We start from the raw sequence: 25,072 nt of genomic DNA on the forward strand, positions 1-25,072 counted from the left end.
AAGGCCAGTTCATTTACATTCTTTGACAGCTAGAGAGAGCGGGTTGGAAGGGAATGAGTTACACGTGGAGTAGGCACCATGGCTGGCTGAGTGGGGCTGTAAGGGAACACGTGTGTTGTCAGGACCCCAATTTCATCTTGTTAACCAACCCCTCTCCTGGGAAATCACGTGGATGTAATTCAAAGCCAATAGGAAAGCAGAGGTCAAGCCCTGAGAGTAGTCAGGCTTCATATTTAAGGAACGTCTGGACTCGCCCTCCTACCTGAGGCAAAGGTGATGCGTGTGCTTCAGCAGCTGACAGGTATTCTGCAGCTGCTCGTTCCTCTCCCCGAACCCAGACCTGAGCAGGCCTACGGCGAACTACTGAGAGGTCCTAGAAACTTCCTTTAATTATTAGCAAGCTCCTTCTTGGCTTTTATTGCAATTTTAATGAAAAGAGTATGGAAATGCCTCAGACGCTGATCTATGCCTGGGTAGCTCTGCTAAGATGTAAAGCTGAGTAACCCTTTCTGGCTGAGACAGAGGATATGGTGGGCTGAAAACGAGTTTCTGGCCAGGTTTGGCCAAGTAGAGCAGAGGTGACACCTCTGAAGACCTGAGGACAAGGGCAAGCAGGGGTTGCACCGGGCGCCCTTACCCGACGCTTCTCTTTCCAGAGCCCTTCAGCCCAGAAATGGTCAAGCTGAAGGGGTTCTGAAATGTCAGGCAAGTCACCATCAAGAGGCCCGCGGTCCCTCCCCTCTTCACTCTAAATCTCTAGTCAATCAGGCGATGTTTCCTGATAAAGAAGCCATCGGTGGAGAACCAGGAATGGGGGTGGAATTTCCGAGGTCGTTTACAGAGGAAGCCTGGAGACTACTTAAAACATTAAAAAGGCCTAGGAAAGGCTGTTTGAAGAAAACAGGCATTTTACAAAGCAAGACATGCAAGCTGCCAGCATATATTCTTTTGATTCTCAGAAAGAGTCAAAACAAATGCAAAATGAAAGCAGGAAGTGGTGTGGAGGAGGGCTCACAGGAAAGGGCGTGGCTGTTCCCCACCCCCCCACCCCCCACGAGCTTAAGGCTGCACCTGTGTGCGAGGGCAGTTTGGCTACGGTGCGATTATTCGTGCTCTTTGACCTTATCTTTCTAGAAATTGACTCTAAGGAAATAATCAGCCTAAAAGTCGAAGTCCGATCAGGCAGAGACACCACTTTCACTGCAATTACCGGGGGAAAGAGGCCGGCAGTTCTGTTGTTCTGCCACCAGGGAGCAATTTCTCTAACTTCCTGAATTGTGGTTTATGAAAAATGCTAAAGATAACACAGAATTTTAGGGCATGTTCAAAGTAAAAGCAAAGAAACTTAGATACACCCAAGGAAAGGAATGTTAAAGCAAAACCAAAAAAGAGAACTCCAGTTAGTAAACTTTAATTTTGCTCCTGACTTAAGAATGAGACTCATATGAAAGAGGAAATCTACGTAGAGGAATTGAATTTTGAAAACAGCCTGTGAGAGAACTTCCAAATAAAGGGCTCTGGGTGTGTTCAAATGTCCAGGTATCCTGGCCTGGGGTCCCCAGAAAGCAGGGCCGGGACGAAGGCCTATTGGGAGGTGTGACCCAGGAGCAGGAGGGAAGCCGCACGGGGAGGGGAGGCGGTGCTGAGGTGCGGGCTGGCTGCGGGGGCCCGCGGGCTGCAGGACTGCGCAGAAGGCAGGCATCTCAGAATCGTGCATCTGTCCGGGAGGAGAAAGAGGCAGGTACTGATCTCCGGGGGCGGGGGGCGGGGTGGTCAGCTCTCCGGTACTTTAGGGCTGAGCACGCGTGGCAAACTCCGCGCAGGGGCAGGGCTGGCCCGGGCGACGGGCAGTCGGCCTCCTGGCCGCGGGGAGGCGTCGTGGGTGGTGCCGGCACGCACCGCGCACGGCACGGCAGGGCGGGGCTCCCAGAGGGAGGGTCGCTGCACGTTTACCCATGAGGGCTGCGTATGCAGTCGGCGCCAAGCGCGGGCGCCAACGCGGGTGCAAGACCCGGGGAGGGGGGGGAAGGGGCTCGGCTGCTGCGGGGGGAGGAGGGCTTGCGGGCCGGCGGGGGCCGCAGAAGCGCGGGGAGCACCTCGTGAGGACGCGGCCCTGCGACCCCGAGCGGGCGGGTCGCGACCCGACACAGCCGAGGAAGCGGCCCTCCCCGGAGTGCAGTTAGCAAACGCTGTGTTAATTCCGCTGGAAAATGCCCCAAACCTAGCCCTGCCCTAGACCTTCGCGCTCGGCCTGTGAGGGTCATAGAATAAAGTTTGTTTTCCTGCCGGCGGAGCAGCCTCGGACTCCGACCTGCTCTGCTCTTTCTAGTGACTTGCCCGGGCCCAATGGGGGCATCGTCCCGGGAGGGGTGAAGGGGGCGGTGGGCCCTCCTCCTACCCCCTCCCTCCGTCCCCCTGGGAGAAGGGCTAGCCGGTGGGGACCCCGGCGTGGGACACGGGCCGGGGGCTGATCACCGCGCCCCGCCCCGCCGGCGCCGCGCACGCCCTTATTTGGTCCTGTGGCTCCTCTGCCCGCCTCCTCCCCAGCCTCCCTCCGGTACATTTCTAAACCCCGGGGCTTCCTCTGTCATTCAGGCGGGCAAAGGTCATCTGAGTTCAGCGCTAACCCGAGGCGGTTGGGCGGAGTGCTGGCAGATCACCTGGGCCCAGGCGCCGGGCCTCGGGCTGCAGGAGCCGTGCCCAGGCCAACGCGGGTCCGGGGACGCTCGGTGAGCCCGAGACCCCGGGGGACCCGCCGGGCTGGGGCCGGTGCGGGGACCTTGGGAAGCGGGCGGGCTGCTGCGGGGCGTCCCTTGTTCGCCAGGGACCAGCCGAAGAGGAGTAGAGAGGAATAGAAACCAGGGGAAGAGGAGGGGGAGAAAGGGAAGGAGAGAGAGAGAGAGAGACAGAAGTGAAATAGACCAGCCTGTGTATGTGAAGTGTCCACTCCGACAGGGGCCCCTCCTTAAGCAGTTTAAGAGCCCAGACAACGACCAGATGTCCCAGGAGACCCTCGTCCACATAGGCTCCCCACCCTAACGGTACAATGGATTTTCCTTTCTCAAGGACAAAAAGCTAATCATGACTGTTAGGTATACCTGTAGCTCTCCTTTCTCTGAAAGATGCGTTTTATGTTAGTATCACAACAAAGTGTGCAAAGCTTGCAAGGTGAGAAATTCTTTTCCAAAAATTGCTGATTTATTAGCTGTCTTAGTGGCAACCGAAAAACAGAACCTGCTCACTGAACTCCCTTCAGAGGTCACCGGGTTCTGCTGGAGAGGCCTAGGCCTGTGTCCGGACTCCTCCCCTCTTCCCACCAGACACACAAGGGCTCCCCTGAGCAGAGGCTGTGTAATAATGTTCTCAGAACAGAGAGGAAGGGCCGTAGCCTAAACTTTCGATGGGTCTCTCAGTCTTCTGGTGCCTGAAATGTCTGCCTCATTCCTTTTTCTAAAAAAGCCAAATTTAGGGTTATGTCAGAGAAGGGGTTCATCCCTGATTTTGGCAAGCACCCGAGACACTGTCACATGCCAAGAAACAAGAGCAGACATGTAAAAAACAAAACTAAACTAAACAAAAATACAGACATAAAGCCAGAGGGTGGGGTGTGGAGTCCCCCCGGCCACTTGGCCTGCTCACCAGGACACCCTGGAGTCCCAAGGGGTGGGGTAGGAGGGCTGAACCAGGGAGCCAGGGCAGCTTAGGATGAAAGGGAGCCTTAACTTGTAGGTTCCACTGGGCTGCAAGGCACTGTGGGTGCAGGAGGATCAGACCAGTGCTCAAATAGCAAAATCCAGGACAAACGGCGCTGTCAGAAACAGCCAGACACGTTGCTACGGGGGATCAGAGAGGAAAATTTAAGGTTGCACAGTGTGGATAAAAAAGGCTCCTGTGGAGGTGGAGGCGTCTGTGCTGGGTTGGGAGGAACAGGCCTCCCGGCAGGGGCCACACGTCCAGTGAGAGGAGGAGAGCAGAGCCACGGTGTGCAGGCTGAGTACGGGGCTGTGGCTGAGACCACAAGTGTAGTTTCGCTGGGCAGGGGGCACCCGTCCCTGTATAGAGACTGTCGTACAGGGAGGAGCACGGGGCGGTTCCTGCAGGGCAGTGGGCAGATCAGGTTTGCTTTAGGAAATCAACCTGGGAACAGTGAGGGACGCACTGGGGGCGTGGAGCATAGCTAGGCGTCGGCAAGTTCCAGTTCAAAGACGTGGCCGTGCGAAACGAGAGAGCAAGGCGCCAGGAGGTCTCACGGAAGGAGACTTTGCCATATTTAGCAACTGATTGGGTGGTTCCCACCATCATGAACAAGGAAGAACACAACATCGCAGGTGATTCCAGCATCACACACGAGGGCTCCACGTTTAGAAACAGCGCCTTCCTTACAGTCAGATGCCATCACTTTATTTAGTCATCACTTGGTGTGACGGTCCAGGATGGGCACTGAAACTGGTGGTACCCAACTATAGAGAGCTCATCCAAATGGTGCTTACTTTTTTGGGTTCGTTTTAAGATCATCAAAATTGCAACAGCACGTTAAAAAAAATAATTCTCATGAAGAAACTGTAGCCATGGAGAAACTCTCCGGGAATAGCCTCAAGGGAGCAAGAACCAGAACAGTTGCTTGGCGAGCTCTTGAGTCGGGATGGGGGAAGAGGATCGGGTCTGGTGGCACAAAGACAGCGCAGAGCTGTCGACGGGACCAGCGCTGCGCAGGGCTTCAGGAAGAAAAGGCCGCTGCATTTCACCCCTTGGGAGATCACGGCTGGCCCTGGAAGCAGTGCCCATGAAGAGGGGCAGGCAGTGCAGAAGGACGGGGTCAGTGGGTCATGAGAGAGCGGCACCAAGAGCTTCAAGAAGTTTGGGAGGAAGTGAGAAGGGAGGCCTGCAGGACCCGGAGTCGGACCCGGAGTCTGCGGAAGGGTCTGTATAGCCCTGAGGATGTCTGAGGATGCGGCAAACAAGTCAGCTCACTTGGTAGAGAGGAAAGCTGCCTGGTGAGGGCAAAAGGAGAGACGGAGGTAAATCCTGGGCAACGTGTGGCTGCAGGGGATGGACGTACCACGCAGGGAGCAGAGCTACAGGCTTGCGCAGGGGTAACGGTTCCCGCTCCGTCGGCTGCTGTGAGGATGAAATGAGATAATACCTGACGGACACTTAGAACAGAGCCTGTCCTGTGATCGGGGTCCAACAAAGGTGAGCTCCTGACCGGATTCCTGATTGGAAGGGAATCTGATGCCAAGGAAGGAAATGGGCGATGGGGTGTCAGGCCACAGAGAAGTGTGGTCCGCGGCCCACGTGATTAGATCACAAATGTGAGGGAGAAGAGCCACGCTCACGTGACCTGACTGTCATCGGCCCAGCAGGGGGCCTTCAAAGGTTTCTGTGGATTCGACCTACATTTTGGGAGGGTGTCAGCGAGGGGACGTCTCTGCAGAACCCTGGATGCAGACGGTGGGGTAGAAAGATGGAGACTAAATGGAGACACGGCTGGAGGGCCGAGCAGAAGCAGGGGGAAGCTGAGAGGACCCCGGCACCCGCCACGGTGACCACGGGGGCCACAACTACTGAAGCCCGTGCGCCTAGAGCCCTTGCTGTGCAAGAAGCCATTGCAACGAGAAGCCCGCGCGCCGCAACGAAGAGCAGCCCCCGCGCGCCGCAACTAGAGAAAGCCCGCGCGCCGCAACGAAGAGCAGCCCCCGCTCGCCGCAACTAGAGAAAGCCCGCGCGCCGCAACGAAGACCCAATGCAGGCAAAAATAAATAAATGATAACTAAAAATAAATAAATAAAAGAATTCAAAAAAAAAAGCCAAAACATGTCTCAAAAAAAAAAAGTGTCAAAATCTACCTTGTCAAAAAATGGGTTCAGGGACTTCCCTGGTGGTCCGGTGGGTTAGACTCCACGCTCCCAATGCAGGGAGCCCAGGTTGAATCCCTGGTTGGATAACTAGATCCTGCATGCATGCTGCAACTAAGAAGTTTGCATGCCGTAACTAAAGACCCCACATTGCCACAACGAGGATCATGTGTGCCACAACTAAGACCCAGTACGGCCAAATTAATGAAGTAAATACTTTTAAAAAATGAGTGCAAAATGAACTATTGTTCTACATCAGAGTTTTCCAGCTGAGGCCCACAAATCCCTAGATTGGTCTGTGGCCAAATTCTCAGGGCTCCAGGAGTTCTTAGAAAAAGGTATTTTTATTATTTTTTTTGCGGTACACGGGCCTTGCACTGTTGTGGCCTCTCCCATCGCGGAGCACAGGCTCCGAACGCGCAGGCTCAGCGGCCATGGCTCACGGACCCAGCCGCTCCGTGGCACGCGGGATCTTCCTGGACCGGGGCACGAACCCATGTCCCCTGCATCGGCAGGCGGACTCTCAACCACTGCGCCACCAGGGAAGCCCAGAAAAAGGTATTTTTACTGAGATAACAATCTAGAAAAATTGTGATTATCTCACTGACAAGAAAGCAGATATGGTCATGTGATTTTAGCGCCTGTATTTACGTATCTGAGATCACATGTGTATTCCCAAAGTTCCTGAGATACTTTTTTAAAAAGGACTCAAATAATACATATGAGCTAAACATGAACAGAAAACTAAGTTACGAGGAAAAAAGGATCCATGCACCACTCAAGATTAACGAACCCTGCCCCACAGCACTGTGGGTGGAAAACCACCCCACGTTCTCTAGGCATAAAGGCTAATCTCTCTGTACCAAGCCCTCTTTCCCCAGTGTTGTGGGACCCTTAGCTCCTCTCCTGTGGGGTTACCATGGGCCCAGGCAGCACCGTTTAGTGGGTCGCACCCCAGGAGCAGGTGGGACCTAGAATTAACAACGTGAAGACACATTTTGAACTCCATTGCAAAGGGCCTGCAGTGAATTCCCGCACCTGTGTGCGCATCAGGCTCCAGTCTTTCCCTCAGCGATGCTGGGGTTTCCAGCCCTGTGTGCTGGACTCTGCCCTGGTTCACCTCTATTTCTTTACTAAGAGTGGAGCCAGCCCACTTGGTCAGGGCCTCTCGAGGGTCTGGTGAGGTCACATGATAAAAACAAGTGCCTTGTTTCCTGTCCTAGATGCTGGCTGTGGTCTGGCTCCAAACAAGAAGGTCAGCTCAGAATCACCGCAGGCCACTTGCCCGACTCTGACGCCCCTGTTAGCTTGACACTTGCTGGGGTGTCACACCCACTAGACCAGGCCTCCTTGGAGACAGACGCTAGTCCAGTTCAAGTACGTTCGCCCCGTCCTCAGACTGCTATAATCTGACGGCTGATGGGCTGGCCTGTGCTTTGAGGTCACTGCCCCTCTGGTAGACATGCCTGTCCGATGTGACAACACGGAGGGGAGGGGGGCGCAGTGGGGGCTGAATTTAGCTGTGATGGGAATAAGTTAATACGACGTATAGAAGATCCTCTGTTGGGAAGTGCAGTGGAATGAACAGAAAAGTGAGTGAAAATTGAAAAGTTAGAGATACACACAAATGTGCTAAAGGGTACCTTGGGGCTTGAGGCCATCCTAAACGGTCCCGCTGAACTCGCAGGCAGACCTCTTGACTCCGTGCCTCCACTGAGAAGGCACAGTCCTTTGATGCAAGAAGCCTCATTTTATGCCTTACGGGGCGGCCCTAAACACGGACAGAATTAGCACCTAAAACATGTAAGATTTCGCTTGTAAAGATGCGTTTAAAGTGAAATGCTGCTGTGCAGCGAGCTTTCTGACGAGGCCTGCAGAGACTCCTGGCCTCCTCTTCCCTCGTCCTCACATCGGAATTGCTCATCCTGACCCATTTCTTTTTTTTTTTAAATATTATTTATTTATTTAGTTCTGGCTGTGTTGGGTCTTCGTTGCTGCACGCGGACTTTCTCTAGTTGCGGCGGGCAGGGGCTACTCTTTGTTGTGGTGCGCGGGCTTCTCATTGCAGTGGCTTCTCTTGTTGCGGAGCATGGGCTCTAGGTGCATGGGCTTCAGTGGTTGTGGCTCGCGGGCTCTAGAGTGCAGGCTCAGTAGTTGTGGCGCAAGGGCTTGCGGTGCGTGGGCTTCTCATTGCGGTGGCTTCTCTTGCAGAGCACGGGCTCTAGGTGCGCAGGCTTCAGTAGTTGCGGCACGTGGGCTCGGTAGTTGTGGCTCACGGGCTCTAGAGCACAGGCTCAGTAGTTGTGGTGCGTGGGCTTAGTTGCTCTGCGGCATGTGGGATCTTCCCGGACCAGGGCTCGAACCCGTGTCCCCTGCATTGGCAGGTGGACTCTTAACCACTGTGCCACCAGGGAAGTCCTGTGACCCGTTTCTTATACCACATTCCAGACCCCTCGCCTCTGGCCTCACTCTTGATCTCCTATTTCTGACCTTGTCCTGACTTTCAGCCTCGACCCCTGACACTGTCTTTCTGGCAATCCCCTTGGTTCCCAACTGGCCAGGGCTTGGGGTGTCCATCTGTGACGGGCAACTTGGGAACACATTAGATGAGCACCTTTCCTGCCGAAGCCCTGGAAGCTCTGCTGATCGGGGGCTCTGCTCCCTGCCCCGTGAGTGCCCAGGTCATTGAGGGAGGCCATCGCCTCTTTACTAGCTGGGCAATCTGGAGACACTGCCCTCGCCCAGAAACCCTGGCCGTGGTGGCTCTGACACCCCCGCCCCAACACATTTCCAACGGCTCCATTTAGCGGTAGGGCAAAAGGGAAAATTCAGGCCCTCGAAAAATATTTGTTTTCCCTTTTTAGGCAGAGTGACATTTTTGGTGTCCAGTCTGACAGGGATGCTGGAAAGACGGGTCACTTAGTGGAGGTGACACGTACACACCTGGGAGACCCTCTGGCCTCCCCTCTTACCTTTCACAGCTAGGTGGTCACCAAGTCCTTGAGATGCTGCCTCTGCAGCAGCACTTGGCACCGTCCCCTCTCTCTGTCTTCTCTGCCACTGCTGTGTTTCTGACTCGTGTGTCACCTGATTATGCTGACTGGTCCCACGGTGCCAAGTCTGGACCACCCCTCACAACGCTGCTCTCTAGTGTTGCCAGAGAGCTTTCTAAGATGCAGATCAGATCAAGTCATTGCTTCCAAGCTTTCCATAGTTTTCAGAAACTGCTGAACTCCCCCTGACCTCCACCTGGTGTGCGCGTCGTGATCCGCACCCGCCCTGCTCTGCGCTGCCCTGGGTTCGTCACCTGTTGTGCTGGGATTCTCTTCAAGACCGTGAGATCCTGAGGGCAAGGGCCTGGCTTTTCCTTTTGCGTCCCTAGGGCCCAGCCTTTGAGATCCGGCATATGCTCAGTAAGTGAAGGCTAAATGAATAAAACGCATTTCAGGGATCGATAAAGAAACACACTGAGGGGCATCCCTGGCGGTCCAGTGGTTAGGACACTGCGCTTCCATCGCAGGGGCCACGAGTTCGATCCCTGGTCAGGGAACTAAGATCTCGCATGCCGCGGGGTGCGGCCAAAAAAAAAAAGAAAAGGAGGAGAAACACACTGAAGCCCAAGTATCTCTCACGAGCTCTCAGACCTCACTTCCTCCTGACTCCTGTGTCAGCCTGGACCAGCAGGCCCCGGTGCTTGGTGAACGGCCTCCCTCACAGTGCAGAGGTGCACCAACCCCGAGAACACAGGCTTAGGGGGAGCGCAGGCAATGCGAAAAGAGCTGGGGACCAACCCTGCAGCAGGTGTAGGTGACGGCCCCAAGTGGCCGGGAAGGAAGGAGGCGGGGGACAGCTGGGGCTGGTACTGCTGTCGACGCCAGAGTAGTGTCCCGAGGTGCGGGGGGTCAGCGTGCACCAGGGCTGCTGAGAGGTCAGGAAGGTGGGACTGAAAAGTGCCCCACCGATTGCACAATTAGAAAGTTACTGTGACCCTGACAAAGAGGGCTATCAATGGCAGGAGGAGGGAGGGAGGGCAGGGATCCAGATGTGACTGCGCTGGGGAATGAGTGAGAGGCGGGGATGGGATGGGGGACAGGTAGTACCTGATTATACGCAAGAGAGAGAAGCGGGCGGCGTGGGATGGGAGACAGTTAAATGGAGGGGTTTTTTTGTTTGTTTATTTGAATGATGCAAGAATCTCGAACAAACAGACATGGAAAGTAGCCAAAACAATGAAATAAGAACGAACAGAAGCAAATGAAAATTTCCACTGAAGCTCCTTATGGGTGTAACAAACTGTGGCAAAGGTCAGGATTACTGACGAGGTATCAGTGGCGAGGCTGTAAATAGCAGGTGTCCAGGTGTCTCCTGGCTGACCTGACAGCTGGTCCTAGGAAGTGGACCGTAGGTGACTCACCTCTCTAAATTCTGGGAGCTTAGTTCACAGGTAAGGCAACGCAGTGAGCAGCCAATTTCTGGCTAAGGATAAAAGCCAGGAGACAAGCAGGCGCAGGTAGGGAAGTGGTGAAATCGACCTCAAATGAGATGGAAGGGAACGGCCTTTGGGCTTGGGGTGGCCAAGACGAGGCGCCAGCCAAAACCTGAATTTCAGACAAACAGTGAATAATTTTAAAATATAATTATGTCCTATGTGATATTTTGGACATACGGAGATTAAAAAAAATGATTGTTTACCTGAAACTCAAATTTAACTGGGCCACTTGTCCTTTATCTGGCAACTCTGTTTAGGGTACATACCTTTCTGCAGTATAACATTATGTTCTTTGAATCACAAAATGTTAGTTGTGAAAAAAAGACCTCAGAGATGATCTCACTCAACATCCTTATCTTATTTAAGAAAAGAACGAGGATTGGGACACAGATCTGCCTGCCTGCTATCACCTTGCCGGACAGAAGCAGGGGAGCTGGGGCCAGATCATACGGTCCCCAGGGCTGTCAGAGAAGAAAAATGCCCAGGAGACATCATGAAATTCTCTAAGAGGCCTTATTATAAAATTAATTTTATTATTGAAAAAGGAACACGCCACCTATTCTATGACATCTCTCGGAGCCCTTGAGGAAGAAGGTGCATTGTTAAATGGAGCGATCACATATAACATATCCCAGTCACAGAAAGGCTGAGAGATAATAGTTTACACTGGATACACTGGACATGAGCCCGAGGTTATGTCTGCTTCAGTCTCCATGGGCAACGGCTCACGTGTTTGTAGGTAGGTGACCGATAACCATCTAGTGAAAAAAAATGCCACGTCAGTTCCTCTCAGGTTGGATCTAGTAATTTGAAACTACTTGTGGGATCACAGAGGATCAGTCCAGGAAACAAGCCTCATAATAAGAACCTGGGCAGGATAACAAAGACCAGGGCAGGGATCCGATTTATGGAAGTGGGAAGATGAAGCGTGTCGGTGAGGCTGGCATCTGATGAACCTCTTAAGAGTGTAGCTTGGTACTGAGCAAACCCCCACCAGGACCTGGACTCAGCTCTGTAAAGACTGACGAATGAAACACAAGATGGGGAAGACAGTCTTGGTCAAATACTTGAGAGACGCAGTGACTCATTCTTTAAAACGAATCTGTGGCTTCCTGTGTCTGACCAGAAGCTCAGGGCTAGACAGCAGCCTAAGTGCCTTGGCCGTGTTCCACAGCCTTTCACCTGGTTGTGACTCCCCAGATCCCGTCTCCTGGCTCTGCCCCTGCAGCCCCTCCGGACACCCTGGGACTTGGATTCCTGCATGTTTCTGGCTCTGTGAGTGTGTCTGGCCCTGGAGTCTGACAGTCCCTGCCCTGACTTCTGCTCCTAAAGGATGCCGTTCCAGCCCACCTGGAGGCTGAGGGGTTACAAGTGCCCACATGGTCATCTGATGATCCCATGCTGTAGCTGCTCTACACACTTCTTCGGGGTGGCTTAATAAGAGTAATGAGAGACATTCTGATTCTTCTTCAGCTCAGCTAGGACCAAGGGAAGAGGCGTCTCTATGCCTTACCTTTTCCTCCGGAAAACAGTGATTTCCAAAGTTAAGGAAGACACTGGATTGGAGGGTGACAAGGAGAAAGGGATGGCAGAGAAAGAGCAAATCTGCAGGACAGTTTGGTGAAAAGTAAAGGAACTTCATTCTCATCTGTTGGGCAGAAGGAAGCTGAGATGGGGGAGGGCCTCTCCTCAAGGAGCTGCACCCAAGGACCAATGTTAGTTGCTTCCGCGGTCTTGTAAGGAGTGACAGAGCTAAGGCTGTGTTATCGGTATGCGGGGTCAGGGGACAGCATACTTTGGGCTACACACAGAGGTTTCCCCAGGAATGCCAGTGACTGGAGATTCTGGTATTTTCTGCCTCACTCTTGCAGTCCTTTCTGCTCTTGAATCCCTATCAGGAGCCTGCTCCCATGCCCGAACTCCACGCAAAAAGACCAAATAATGCCCCCTCCCAGGCGACCTGATCCAGGCTTCTCCACTCCACTTCTCTCTCATGGGAATTCGGACCTGCAACTCAGACACAGCAACCCAGAGGTTCCCAAACATTACTGTGCCTTAGGACCACCTGGGGAGTCTGTAAAAAATGCAGAATCCGGACCCCTCACCCCACTAGAGTCAAGAAGATTACAGTAGAGCCTAGGTACCTGCATTTTCACAGGCACCACAGGTAGTTCTGCTGCACCAGGCCTGCAGATCAATCCCCGTATTTTATGAAATACCATTCCAGTTAGTCTGTTTGGATGGAGGGGGGCCATGGAAAGCCAGGGCCATGGAGACCATAAGCACAGGCCAAAGCAGAGGGGAGGCCATGTGGCCCTGGTGTGCTTTGGGCAAGTTACTTAACCTCTCTGTTTCTTCATTTCGAAAATGGAGTAATAACAGTATCCACCTCATAGGACCGAGAAGTAAACAAGTTAATATATTTAAAGCATGCAGAATAGCGCTGGATACAGAGTGAGGATGTGTCAGCTATTATTATTATAAAGCTGCTGATCCTGTTTCACTGGAAAAGGAAGAAATGGGGAAAAGGAAGTGGCAGCAGAAAGGGATGGCTTGGGGGAGAGAGGGCTTCGCTGGATGCTGGCGTCTTGCACTCTGCCTGCATGACACACCACTCCCCTGGTGTTCATGCCACGCGGCTTGGGGCCTCTGACACTTTTTGGGTTTTCCACCTGTAATGCTCCCCTGCTGCTTCTTCACCAGCCTGCCTTTTAGGCATTCGTGACTCGGCTCAGGTCACTAGAACAGTCACATCTTTAGGAAGACCTGCCCCAAATCTCAGGTCAGGTGAAGCAGCGCTCCTTGGAGACCTTCCTCTGCCCTTGCCCTTGCGCTCTATCTCTGCTCTTACCATGGCATGATGAAAATGTATGTGCTCATCTTCTCCCTAGCCTGGGGGCTCCTTGAGGGGTGAGTCTGTTTCACTTACCAGTCTGGTCCCGGCTGTCAGCCCAGGCCAGGGGTGGAGCCAGGCAGAGGGGAACCTGGGATACCTGCTCTACTGTGGCTGGTCCTGCACAAGCCTCCACTACCCCCAGATGCACTCAGTGGGCTGGTGAGGGTCTTGAGTCTGAACTTGGTGGTCGGAGAAAGACTAATAGCCAAGTCAGAAACCACAAGTTCATTCCTAAGACCTCAAAGCCAAAGACTTGTCCTATGACTACATCCAAAAATAATTCAAAGAGTTAGGAGATTCATGAACTTGGTTTCTACCACCTCCTTGAAAAAAAAAAAAGGAAGGGATTAATATTTATTGAGCAGTTATACTTGCCAGGCTTTGGGTTCCGGATTTAGTTCAAATAAGGGGCCTGTGAGGCAAGCAGCACCCCTACTGTGTAGCTACGAAGCCATGATTTAAAAAAAAAAATTTTATTTATTTAGCTGCACTGGGTCTTAGTTGTGGCATGTGAACTCTTAGTTGCAGCATGCATGTGGGATCTAGTTCCCCAACCAGGGATAGAACCCAGGCCCCCTGCATTGGGAACGCAGAATCTTAACCACTGGACCGCCAGGGAAATCCCCAAAGCCATGATTTCTAACACGCGGCTGTCAGCTGCCCGGCACTACCTGGCACAAAAGACGAAGTAATGGAAGACCCTCAGGTCTCATCCTGGAGGTGGACAGGAAGCCCACCCTGCAGACACTGGTGTATAATTAAATAGTGTTTTACTCTATGTAACACGCCAGAGTGAGCGGCCATGGGGATTTATTTCACGAGGTTAATGAGGTTTCTAGCAAGGCCACGGGACAGTTTTATTAGTCAAATAAATTATGATACAGGTATCCCATGGAATAGTATGGAGTACTGAAAAATGAACTATATTTGTGCTTGTATGTAAATATATATTTGTGAAGTATTGAAGGTATGGAAGTTTACACATCAAGAGGTTAACAGTGGTTTCTTCTGAGGAGAGAAGTGTATGGAAGGAGACATTCATTTCTTTCACTTGATATATTTTTGTACTCTTTGTTTTTACAATTAACATTATAAATGTTCTATTATTAAATGTTACTATGATTTTCATAACAGCTTGGTTGAGCTATAATTCACATGCTATGCAATTCACTCACTTAAAGTGCACAATTCAATGTGTTTTTGTTTTTAGTATGTTAACAGAGTCGTGCAACCATCACTGCAGTCAATTTTAGGAGATTTTCATCACCTCAAAAAAATAAACCCCATTATGAGTCCCTCCCCACTCCTGGCAGCCACTGATCTACTTTCTGTCTCCATGGATTTGCCAGTTCTGGGTGTTTCGGATAAGCGGACTCATACACTATGTGGCTGTTATCTGACTGCTTTTTTTTTTTTTTTTTGCGGTACGCGGGCCTCTCACTGTCGGGGCCTCTCCCGTTGCGGAGCACAGGCTCCGGACGCGCAGGCTCAGCGACCATGGCTCACGGGCCCAGCCGCTCCATGGCATGTGGGATCTTCCCGGACAGGGGCACGAACCCGTGTCCCCTGCGTCGGCAGGCGGACTCTCAACCACTGCGCCACCAGGGAAGCCCCTATCTGGCTTCTTTTTAGGTGCATCCACACTGTAGCATGAATCAGTACTTCACTCATTTTTGTGGTTGAATAATATTCCACTGTGTGGACAGACCACATTTTGTTTGCCCATTCATCAGCTGATGGGAATTTGAGTTGTTTCTAACTTTTGACTACTGTGTACAGTGCTGCTATGAACATCCATGTACACGTTTTTGTTTGAATGTCTGTTTTCAATTCTTTTAGGTCTTTACTTTGGAATAGAATTGCTGGGTAATGGTAATTCTGTATTTAAGTTTTTGAGGAACTGCCAAACTCTTTTACATGATGACTGAACTATTTTACAAACCCACCAGTGCATGAGGGTTCCAATTTCTCTGAATCCCGGCCTACACTTGGTATTTCTCTTCTAATTTTATTCTTAAAAAATGGTTGGGCTTCCCTGGTGGTGCAGTGGTTAAGAATCGGCCCTCCGGGCTTCCCTGGTGGCGCAGTGGTTGAGGGTCTGCCTGCCGATGCAGGGGACGCGGGTTCGTGCCCCGGTCCAGGAAGATCCCATATGCTGCGGAGTGGCTGGGCCCGTGAGCCATGGCCGCTGAGCCTGCGCGTCTGGAGCCTGTGCTCCGCAACGGGAGAGGCCGCAACAGTGAGAGGCCCGCGTACCACACACACAAAAATAAATAAATAAAATTAAATAAAATAAAAAATGGTCAACCTAGTCGGTGTGAAGTAGTGTCTCACAGTGGTTTTGATTTCTATCCTATAATGACTAATGACGTTGAGCATCTTTTCCTATGCTTATTGGCCATTTGTATATCTTTGGAGAAATAGCTATTCAAGTCCTTTATATCTTATTTTATCTGTTATGTATACTATACTCTATATAGTATATAAGGTATATTACATTTATATCTGTCTACCTATCTATATCTGGATATTAATCCCTTATCAGATGTATGATTTGCAAATATTTTCTCTCATTCTGTGAGTTGTCTTTTCACTCTCTTGACAGTATGCATCAGGCACTAAAGTTTTTAATTTTGATGATGAAGTCTATTTTTTCTTTTGTTGGTTGTATGTGCTTTTGGTGTCATGTCTAAGAGGGCTTTGCCTGACCCAAGCTCATGAAGATTTGCTCCTATATTTTCTTTCAAGAGTTTTATAGTTTTAGCTCTTATATTTAGGTCTTTTTGAGCTAACTTTTGGGTTTAGTGTACGGAAGGGGTCCAAGTTTGTTCTTTCGTATGTGGATATCCATTTGTGGAAAAGAGTATTGTTGCCCCATTGAACTGTCTTAGCAGCCCTGTTGAAAACCAATTGACTGTATATATGAGGGTAACAGTATTATTAAAGAAAGAAAGAAAAAGAAAACCTAAAAAAGAATAGATCCTATAAATCCTTCCAGTACAGAAACTGGCTAGTTAAGCTGTGGCTCAGCCTTGCAGAACTAGGTCTACCTCACCATGACAGTTTTGCCAAAGTACGACCACATCGTCTTAAATTGCAACACATACAGGCAGCTGCAATTTTTCTTATCCCAAGGGCTCTCTGGAACATCCCACAAATGACTAAGAATTATTTCTTGGAACTTGGTGTTATGGAGAAATAATCTGAAAAACTGACCCAATAACCTTTCTTCTGGATCCTAACACTCTTTGTCTATAAGACTTGCATGGTAGAGAATTAGTTGCCTCTTATCCAAAGTTTTTGGTTCCTAGTACAATTTTTGTAGATGCTCTAGACTGAATATTTGTGTCCCCTCAAAATTCGTACGTTGAAACCTGTTTCCCCAATGTGATGGTATTTGGAGGTGGGGCCTTTGGGAGGTGATGAGGTCATGAGGGCAGAGCCCTCATGCATGGGATTAGTGTCCTTATAATAGAGACCCTGGAGAGCTCCCTTGCCTCTTTTGCCAGGAGAGGATACAGCAAGAAGAGAGCCATCTGTGAACCAGTAAACAGGCCCTCACCAGACACCAAATCTGCTGACACTCTGATCTTGGACTTCTCAGCCTCCAGAACGGTGAGGCATAAATTTCTGCTGTTTGTGAGCCACCCAGTCTACGGTATTTGGTTATTAAAAGGGCTGCTGTTTAGTTTTTTACATCCCTATTCAGCTCTCTGATGCAAGGACCCCAGCATGTCACAGCGAACACAGTCTACCGTGGATGTCATGAAATGTACCGGTGCTTAGTAAAATGGAAAGCACTTAAAAGTGTGTCAGCTGTATTGCCAAGCTGAGCACATAAACCTCCATTTGTAGAAGAACAGCCATATCTAAACACGTCCTGCTCTGCTCTGGATAAGATCTAGGCGCTTGAGGTAAAGTCGCCATCTCATCCAGTCATTGTACGTATAAGAAAAGAGAAGCCCAGAGAGGGGACATTATTTGCCAAAGGGAACACAGTCGGTTTGTGGCAGAGCTACAACCTGAAGCCCCATTTCATGACCCCTGGACCAGAGCTCTTTCCGTCATACTGTACTTCCCTCATTTTCTTTTCTCTGGTCTTGATTTCCTCTTACTCATTCTCCCTTCAACTGCTAGCAGGACTCCTAGGTGGAAATATGGACTTCCACTTACAGTGCCAGTAACACTTCCACTTCACTCTCTTCCCTTAGACGCCATCGAACACAACAAAAGGAATAACAGTTATAGAGCATCGACTTTGATGAAGCAAAAAACCCCCCACCATATCAGAAAATCAGAAAACATAAACATACCCGCCTAATACTGTAAGATCTGCCCCAGAAAGAGGGGCATACAGCTGGCCAGCAGATGCTCTACCTTGCATCTGCTTTTAGCAGGATTTGAAAGTCCCTCAAAATCAAGCCTCACCATCCTCAGAGGCACCAGTACTCTTTGATTAGCACTGTGAGAACCAGAGATAATAATGGTCAAGGAGAAGCACACTTTGAAGGAGAATCATGTTGATAAGCTATTTCTGGTGATGTGACATCATGTCTCCTTGCCCCAGGAGAGTACCAAAAGGCGAATAAGAAAAAACACAAGGGCTTCCCTGGTGGCGCAGTGGTTAAGAATCCGCCTGCCAATGCAGGGGACACGGGTTTGAGCCCTGGTCCGGGAAGATCCCACATGCCGCGGAGCAGCTAAGCCCGTGCACCACAACTACTGAGCCCACGTGCCACAACTACTGAAGCCCGCATGCCTAGAGCCCGTGCTCCGCAACAAGAGGAGCCACTGCAATGCGAAGCCCTCGCACCGCAACGAAGAGCAGCCCCTGCTCGCCGCAACTAGAGAAAGTCCGCGCGCAGCAACGAAGACCCAACGCAGCCAAAAATAAATAAATAAAAATGAATTAAAAAAAAGAAAACGCACGAAAAATATAGGTGCCTCCATGATAAAGGAAAGAGAATATCTGAAGAGCTGCAGCTGAAGACAATTAACATTCAGTAGAAGTTTCGGATGGCCTAACCACTGGACCGCCAGGGAATTCCCAGAAATAATATATTTTAAAATAAATCTAATGAAACTTTTGGTTTACAAGTAATGTATACTCACTATCAAAACTATGGAAGATACAGAAAAGTGTAAAGAAAGTATACACTGCTTTTTAAACTCAACATTATATTATGAACATCTTCCTGTGTTATTAACTATGCAGAGAAAACTCTGAATTGTGGTTTCATGTTCTGGACCGTGGCTATATAATTCATTGCCTACTGCTAAATTAGGTTGCTACCAACTTTTTGCTATTATGAAGAGTGCTGTAATGAGTATCACAATACACAGTCACCTTGAATCCTATTTTTGTGGTGTATTTGCAGCCTCTTTCAAGGAGTAGAATCAGCCACAAATACATGCTTTGTTAAGCCCACTCTCCCTGGTCCCACTCTACTTCTATACTGACTTATGTGACTTGAAGACCAGTCATGTGACTTAAAGACCCAGCCTCCCTTCAGCTCCCAGAATAACCCGCCTTTGAAGTAGCAGGGAAGCAGCTTTCCAAGTTCACACAGTAGCTCCGTATCAGCTTGGTCCACTTCGGTCTCCTCCCCTGGTTCCTTTTCTAGGAAACATTCCTGTCCTTCGCGCCCTTTGGGAGGACGGGAGCCCTGCTCTGCTCCTGCCAACTGGGACTGGAGCTGTGCCCTTGCCCTGTGCCCAGGCACTTGTGTGTATTTGGAGAAAGCCTGCGTGGAGCTTTGTTTTCATCTCTTATAGCGAGAGGACGCTTGGTCAGATCCACTTTGGCTGTTGGCATACGGTCTTTTCCGGTTTTTTGGGGGGGAAGGCTCTTACTGGGTCTTGAGAGAGAGCGGGGGGGGGGTTTAATTACAAACATGACCCCAACAGTCCCAGACTCTCTGCTTTGTGGCTTCTCTTTCACTGTATGATTTGTGTAGATTTATTGGAAAACACAAAGAGTTCCAGGAACTGCTAGCAAGCCAGGCTCATTTACGGTTTATACTAGGTACTGGATTCTGTTTCCTTGTTCAGCTCACATTAGTCTGTCCAAGTCTTGGGCGTGTTAATGCCGCAGTGGTGTTAAGACAAGCACTGGGAATGAGAGGTCCATGGCGCTGAACCTTTAGGACAGTGGAGCCAAGCTTATAGAATGACAAAAATCAAGAGATGTAGACAACTTCTTCCAAACCAAAGTGCTCACTTAGGGCTTTCCAGCAGGTTAAAGGTAACGACGCAAGCCAGGGGCCAAGACCGTTTCACTTCATTAAAAAGTGGAAGCAGTCTCACTGAAGTCTCAGAGATTGGTTTGCTAATCACCATTTCTGGGTAAATGAAGAAAAAGTGAGGAAGGGGGTTGAGACGCTTCGGTATCATCTAAGTTCTCGAGACCACACGTTTACGTGCTGCCACAGGAAGAAAGCTTCGGGTATAAGCGGAGTCATTCATTTATTCAACAAGCATGAACTGAGCAACCACTATGTGTCAAGGGTTAAGACAGAGGTTGCGGATACAGGAATAAAAGATATAGAGGGGCTTATGGCGCAGATTAAAAAATTAGTGTATGTGCTAGGATAGAACGGGACAATGAGACTATAACCAAAGTGCCTAAGAAGATCTGGGATGGTGCTGCAGAGTCTAAGGTAATCTTGAGCTGGGGTTTGAGGGATGAAGAGGTGTTTGCTAGAGGGCCAGGGTGTGGGGTGCTGGGAAGAGAGGAAGCGTGTGGAAGAGGGCCAGGCACATGCATGGGTGTGGACGCAGAGGAAAGCGTGGTGTGTTTGCGGCCCAGCTTACCTACGAGGACACAGGTTGGGGCGCTGGGAGTCCTCCCTGTTTTAGTTGTGGGAATAGCTGTGACGTGGCATCGCAGGTGCAGGACGATGGGAGCATGGATCAGACCACGATCAGCTCTGAGACCCCATAAGTTTTGCCCAACAGTTGGTCATTGGGCCCGGAAGCATTTTAATAGGCCTGGGTTATAACCGGAGGGTCTGCGGGGGTCAGGCCCTCCGCATTCCCAGCCAGAGCCTTTTGGAGCAGCTTATCTGACGCTGTGCCCGCTCATCCTCCAGAATGAGGCCCATGAGACAAGCACAGTGTTTATAAAAAGGCTTAAAAGCATTATTATCTTTTTAAGGAATTCTATTCTATGTTTTGAACTTATCAAACCAAATATTATCAAAACGTATGCAGAATTATTTCTAATTTAGCCTTCACTTGTAGGGCTAGAAGCTGAGTACAGAGGGAAGAATGTTTTATTACTTACGTGGAGTAGTCTTTAAAAAATATAATACATCAATATAACCGTTTCCTTGTGCTTCACTTTATTGCGCTTCAGAGATGCTGCATTTTTTTTATAAATTGAAGGTTTGTGGCAACCGAGTGAGAGCAAGTCTATTGGTGCCACTTTTCCAACAGCATTTGCGCTCTTCATGTCTCTGTGTCACATTTCAGTAATTCTTGTAACATTTCAAGCTTTTTCATTATTATCATCATATTTGTTATGGTGATCTATGATCAATGATCTTTGATGTTATTATTACAACTCACTGAAGGCTCAGATCGTATCTATTTTTTAATTAAGCTATGTATGTTGTCTTTTTAGACATAATGCTACTGCATACTTAATACGCTATAATGTCGACGTAACTTTTATATGCACTGGGAAACCAAAACGTTCCTGTGACTTGCTTTATTGTGATATTCGCTTTATTGAAGTGGGCTGGACCCCAACCTGTGATATGTCTGAGGTCTGCTTGTACTTTTTTTTTTTTTACATCTTTATTGGAGTATAATTGCTTTACAGTGTTGTGTTAGTTTCTGCTGTACAACCAAGTGAATCAGCCATATGTATACATATATCCATCCCCATATCCCTTCCCTCTTGAGCCTCCCTCCCAGCCTCTCTATCCCAGTCCTCTATGTCATCACAAAGCACCGAGCTGATCTCCCTGTGCTATGCGGCTGCTTCCCACTAGCTACCTATTTTACGTTTGGTAGTGTATATATGCCCATGCCACTCTCTCACTTCGTCCCAGCCTACCCTTCCCCACCGTGTCCTCAAGTCTGTTCTCTACATCTTTATTCCTGCCCTGCCACTAGGTTCATCAGTACCATTTTTTTTTTAGATTCCATATATGTGCGTTTCTGCTTGTACTTTAAAAAGTAATATAGGCGGGCTTCCCTGGTGGCACGGTGGTTGAGAGTCCACCTGCCGATGCAGGGGACACGGGTTCATGCCCCGGTCCGGGAAGATCCCACATGCCGCGAAGCGGCTGAGCCCCTGAGCCATGGCCGCTGAGCCTGCGCGTCCGGAGCCTGTGCTCCGCAATGGGAGAGGCCACGACAGTGAGAGGCCCGCGTACCGCAAAAAAAAAAAAAGTAATATAGGCTTCCTGAAAAAGCAAAAGCGAAATAAAACTGTACAGAATTCTGTGGAATTAAGAAGTGCAAGTGTCCTTCCCTGGTCCAGTTAAGTAGCAGCTACTATTAACGAGTCTGGTATATGTTCTTTTAGAAATTATCTATGTGTACAGAAAAGTGTGTTTACTTTTTGTTTTTTGAAATGTAAATGAAATAATTCTATGGACTCTTCCTAATATATTAAGAAGCACAAAAGCAACAAATGAATACTAAATCTGTAGGTTGCATTTCCCAATCACATTCAATTCCCAAGTATCCTGGAGAGGGTCTCTAAGCCCCTTCTAGGCCTGAACCTTGGCACAGTGAACGTTTCTGCAAACTCAGCAGTGGCGACGGTCAGGCCAACACCTACTACCCGGCTCCTGGACCTTGAACTGTTCTCCTTCTTCAGCATCTAGCACAGCGCCTTTCCCAGTCCAGGCACTTAATATGCATCTGTTAATAACATGCAGTTAAATATCATATGGTTCATTAAATCAGCAGAACCCACAGATATTAAGGAACTAGGTACAATCACCCGAAGTATCCATTTGGTTGTCTGATTACTGAGATGCCTTCTCATCTTGAGACCTGAACTTTTTTCCCTCTTTAAGGCGTTGGATAAGGGTTTACTTTAAAAAAAATTGTATTTATTTATTTATTTGGTCACATAGGCTCTTAGTTGCAGCACGTGGGCTCCTTAGTTGTGTCATGCAAACTCTTAATTGTGGCATGCATGTGGGATCTGGTTCCCTGACCAGGGATCAAACCCGGGCCCGCTGCATTGGGGGCGTGGAGTCTTATCCACTGCACCACCAGTGAAGTCCCTGGATAAGGGTTTACCTGACTGAGCTCCTCTGGCTAAACGTCTCCCTGAAACCCAGCCACGAAGTTCAGAACAATGGAAGACAGCAGACAACATCAACCAAATGTTCTCTTAAACACGCATTGGTCTTCCAAATACACTAACAAAGTGGTGACCTACTTTCTCGCAGAAAGTCAGGAATCAGTTCCGTCTTCCTTTCTGCTTTCGAGTCCTAGCACTGACTGCCATTTGTTAAATGTCTTAAGCTTTAGTTTCTTCGTGTGAAACTGAAAAAGGATAATAAAGACCTGTCTTTCTACAGTTAGCGGAAGAATTAAATGAGATGACCTTTGTGAAATTGTGAGTCCCTTCATGGAGTTGACAAAGCACGGTGACCACAGAGCCTCAGCTGGAACGCCAGCTCTACCACATATTAGCTGGATGACCCCGGGCCAATGACTCAACCTCTCACTAGGCCTGTTTCTTATCTATAACGGGGAAGAAGTAATTGGATTATTTTGAAGGTTTTAAGATCACGTATTTAGTATGGTCTTTGGCACTGACAATAACAGTTTAATATACATTTACCATTATTATTCCGAGTGTAGGTCCTCCATAAAACTTTTTCTTTTTCTCTTTCTCCCCTTCATTCTTCTCTTTGACCCATCTAAATAACCCAAAGCAAGATTCCAAAGCTCTGCTTTTTCTGGGTTAGGAAATGAGAAGCTGAAAGACTAAAAGTTGCATGTTGCTAGGGACTGAATTGTGTCCTCCCACAATTCGTGTGTTGAAGCCCTAATCCACAATGTGACTGTATTTGGAGACGGGGTCTTTAGGAGGTAATTAAGGTTAAGTGAGGTCATAATGGTGGGACCCTAACCCTATAAGACTGGTGGTCTTATAAGAAGAGGAAGAGAGAAACTTCTCTCTCCCTGCTACATGTGAGCAGTGAGGAGACGGCCATCCGCACACCAAGAAGCAAACTCTCTCCAGAAATCGACCCTGCTGCACCTTGATCTTATACTTCCAGCCACCAGAACTGTGAGAAAAAAATACATTCTGGGGACTTTCCTGGTGGCGCAGTGGTTAAGACTGCGCTCCCAATGCAGGGGTCCCGGGCTTGATCCCTGGTCAGGGAACTAGATTCTGCGTGCATGCCGCAACTAAGAGTTTGCATGCTACAACTAAGGAGCCCGCCTGCTGCAACTAAGGAGCCCACATGCCACAACTAAGACCCAGCGCCACCAAATAAATAAATATTAAAAAGAAAAACTTCTGTTGTTTAAGCCACCCAGTCTCTGGTATTTTGCCATGGCAGCCTGAGCAGACTAAGATACCTGGTTTCCTTGAATCTTCAAACTGGCTTCTTGAAGTATTTATTTTTAACAAGTTTACTAACCCCCTCCTGTAGCATCTTCAAAGTAGGGGATATTGCTGAAGCTGCATGATCTTCAGGATATGTAAAAATTGTAATAAATTAAGTCAGAGTCTTCGTTTCTTATCAAAAGGATGCATGAGCCAACATGAAGAGGCCAAAGAGGAGACAACTGGAGTATCAAAGAACAGAATGACTTAAACTGAAAATCCGAACACGTGAACACAGAAGTTCCTAATGAAATAAAGCAGTGGCCTCCCCATCCAAGAAACAAACAAACAAACCATGGGTTACCTTCGGAGATATGTAGGGGATCAACTCCTATTCTGAAGGGGATTAAAGGGGAAAGAATTAAGCATTTAGCCTGTCTTTTGGGATCAAAGTACCTATCAGGATAACTAAATAGCCCCAGTTGATAAAGTTCTGCTTTATAGAAGAATATATAGCTAATACATTTGGAACGCAGGAGACATTTAGAAAGTCACCGTTTTGCAACTTCTAGTTCATTAAGGATTCGTGAAAGCACCGCGTGAAAGGCTGATGTGGGTCTTTACAGTGAAAGGGGCGGCCATTGCCACGTGAGCTCACTAAGAGTGAGGCACACAGTACGTGTGACAGACAGTCACATGCGTGACTAAAAGTGAGACAGATAGTACATGTCCTGAAATGACGGAACAGGGAGTACACAGTGCAGCTTCCTGCCCCTGAAAGTTAGCGTTCATTTCCAGTTTGCAAGAAATATGGAGGATAGAGGAACTGCTTAAGTAAAACCATGAGGGAGCAGACAGACAAATCCTTCTGTACGACAACTGACTCAGGTTTTCAACAATCAGTGACAAGGCTGGGGGGGGGAGGGACACGCAGAATATCAACCAGGTATAACGTGTGCACTTTGTCTACATCCTGATTTGAACAAACCAACTGTGAAAAGACATTCATTTCTGAGCTACTTGGAGTAGCTCAAAATGGACTGGGTATTGGAGACATCAAGGAATTGCTGTTACTATTAATTTTGTTAGATGGATAATAATGACATTGTGGCTGCATGAAAAAAAGTCTATCTTCTTAAGAGATGTATCCCGAAGTACGTAGCGATAGAATGACCTGATGGTTGGGTTTTCTTTTTAAAATACTTCACACACAGGAGGGATAAATTGGGAGACTGGGATTGACACATACACACTACTATATATAAAACAGATAACTAATAAGGACCTACTGTAGAGCACGG

General features: G+C 49.0%; 1 protein-coding gene across 3 annotated transcripts in view; it reads right to left on the bottom strand.

Annotated features, from left to right (window-relative positions):
- Positions 1-25,072, bottom strand: part of PIGL (phosphatidylinositol glycan anchor biosynthesis class L) — a 64,117-nt gene that overhangs the window by 26,298 nt on the left and 12,747 nt on the right. The gene's annotated exons all lie outside the window — the stretch shown is intronic.

This window comes from Orcinus orca, chromosome 19 (genome assembly GCF_937001465.1).
Source record: "Orcinus orca chromosome 19, mOrcOrc1.1, whole genome shotgun sequence".
Taxonomy (NCBI): domain Eukaryota; kingdom Metazoa; phylum Chordata; class Mammalia; order Artiodactyla; family Delphinidae; genus Orcinus; species Orcinus orca.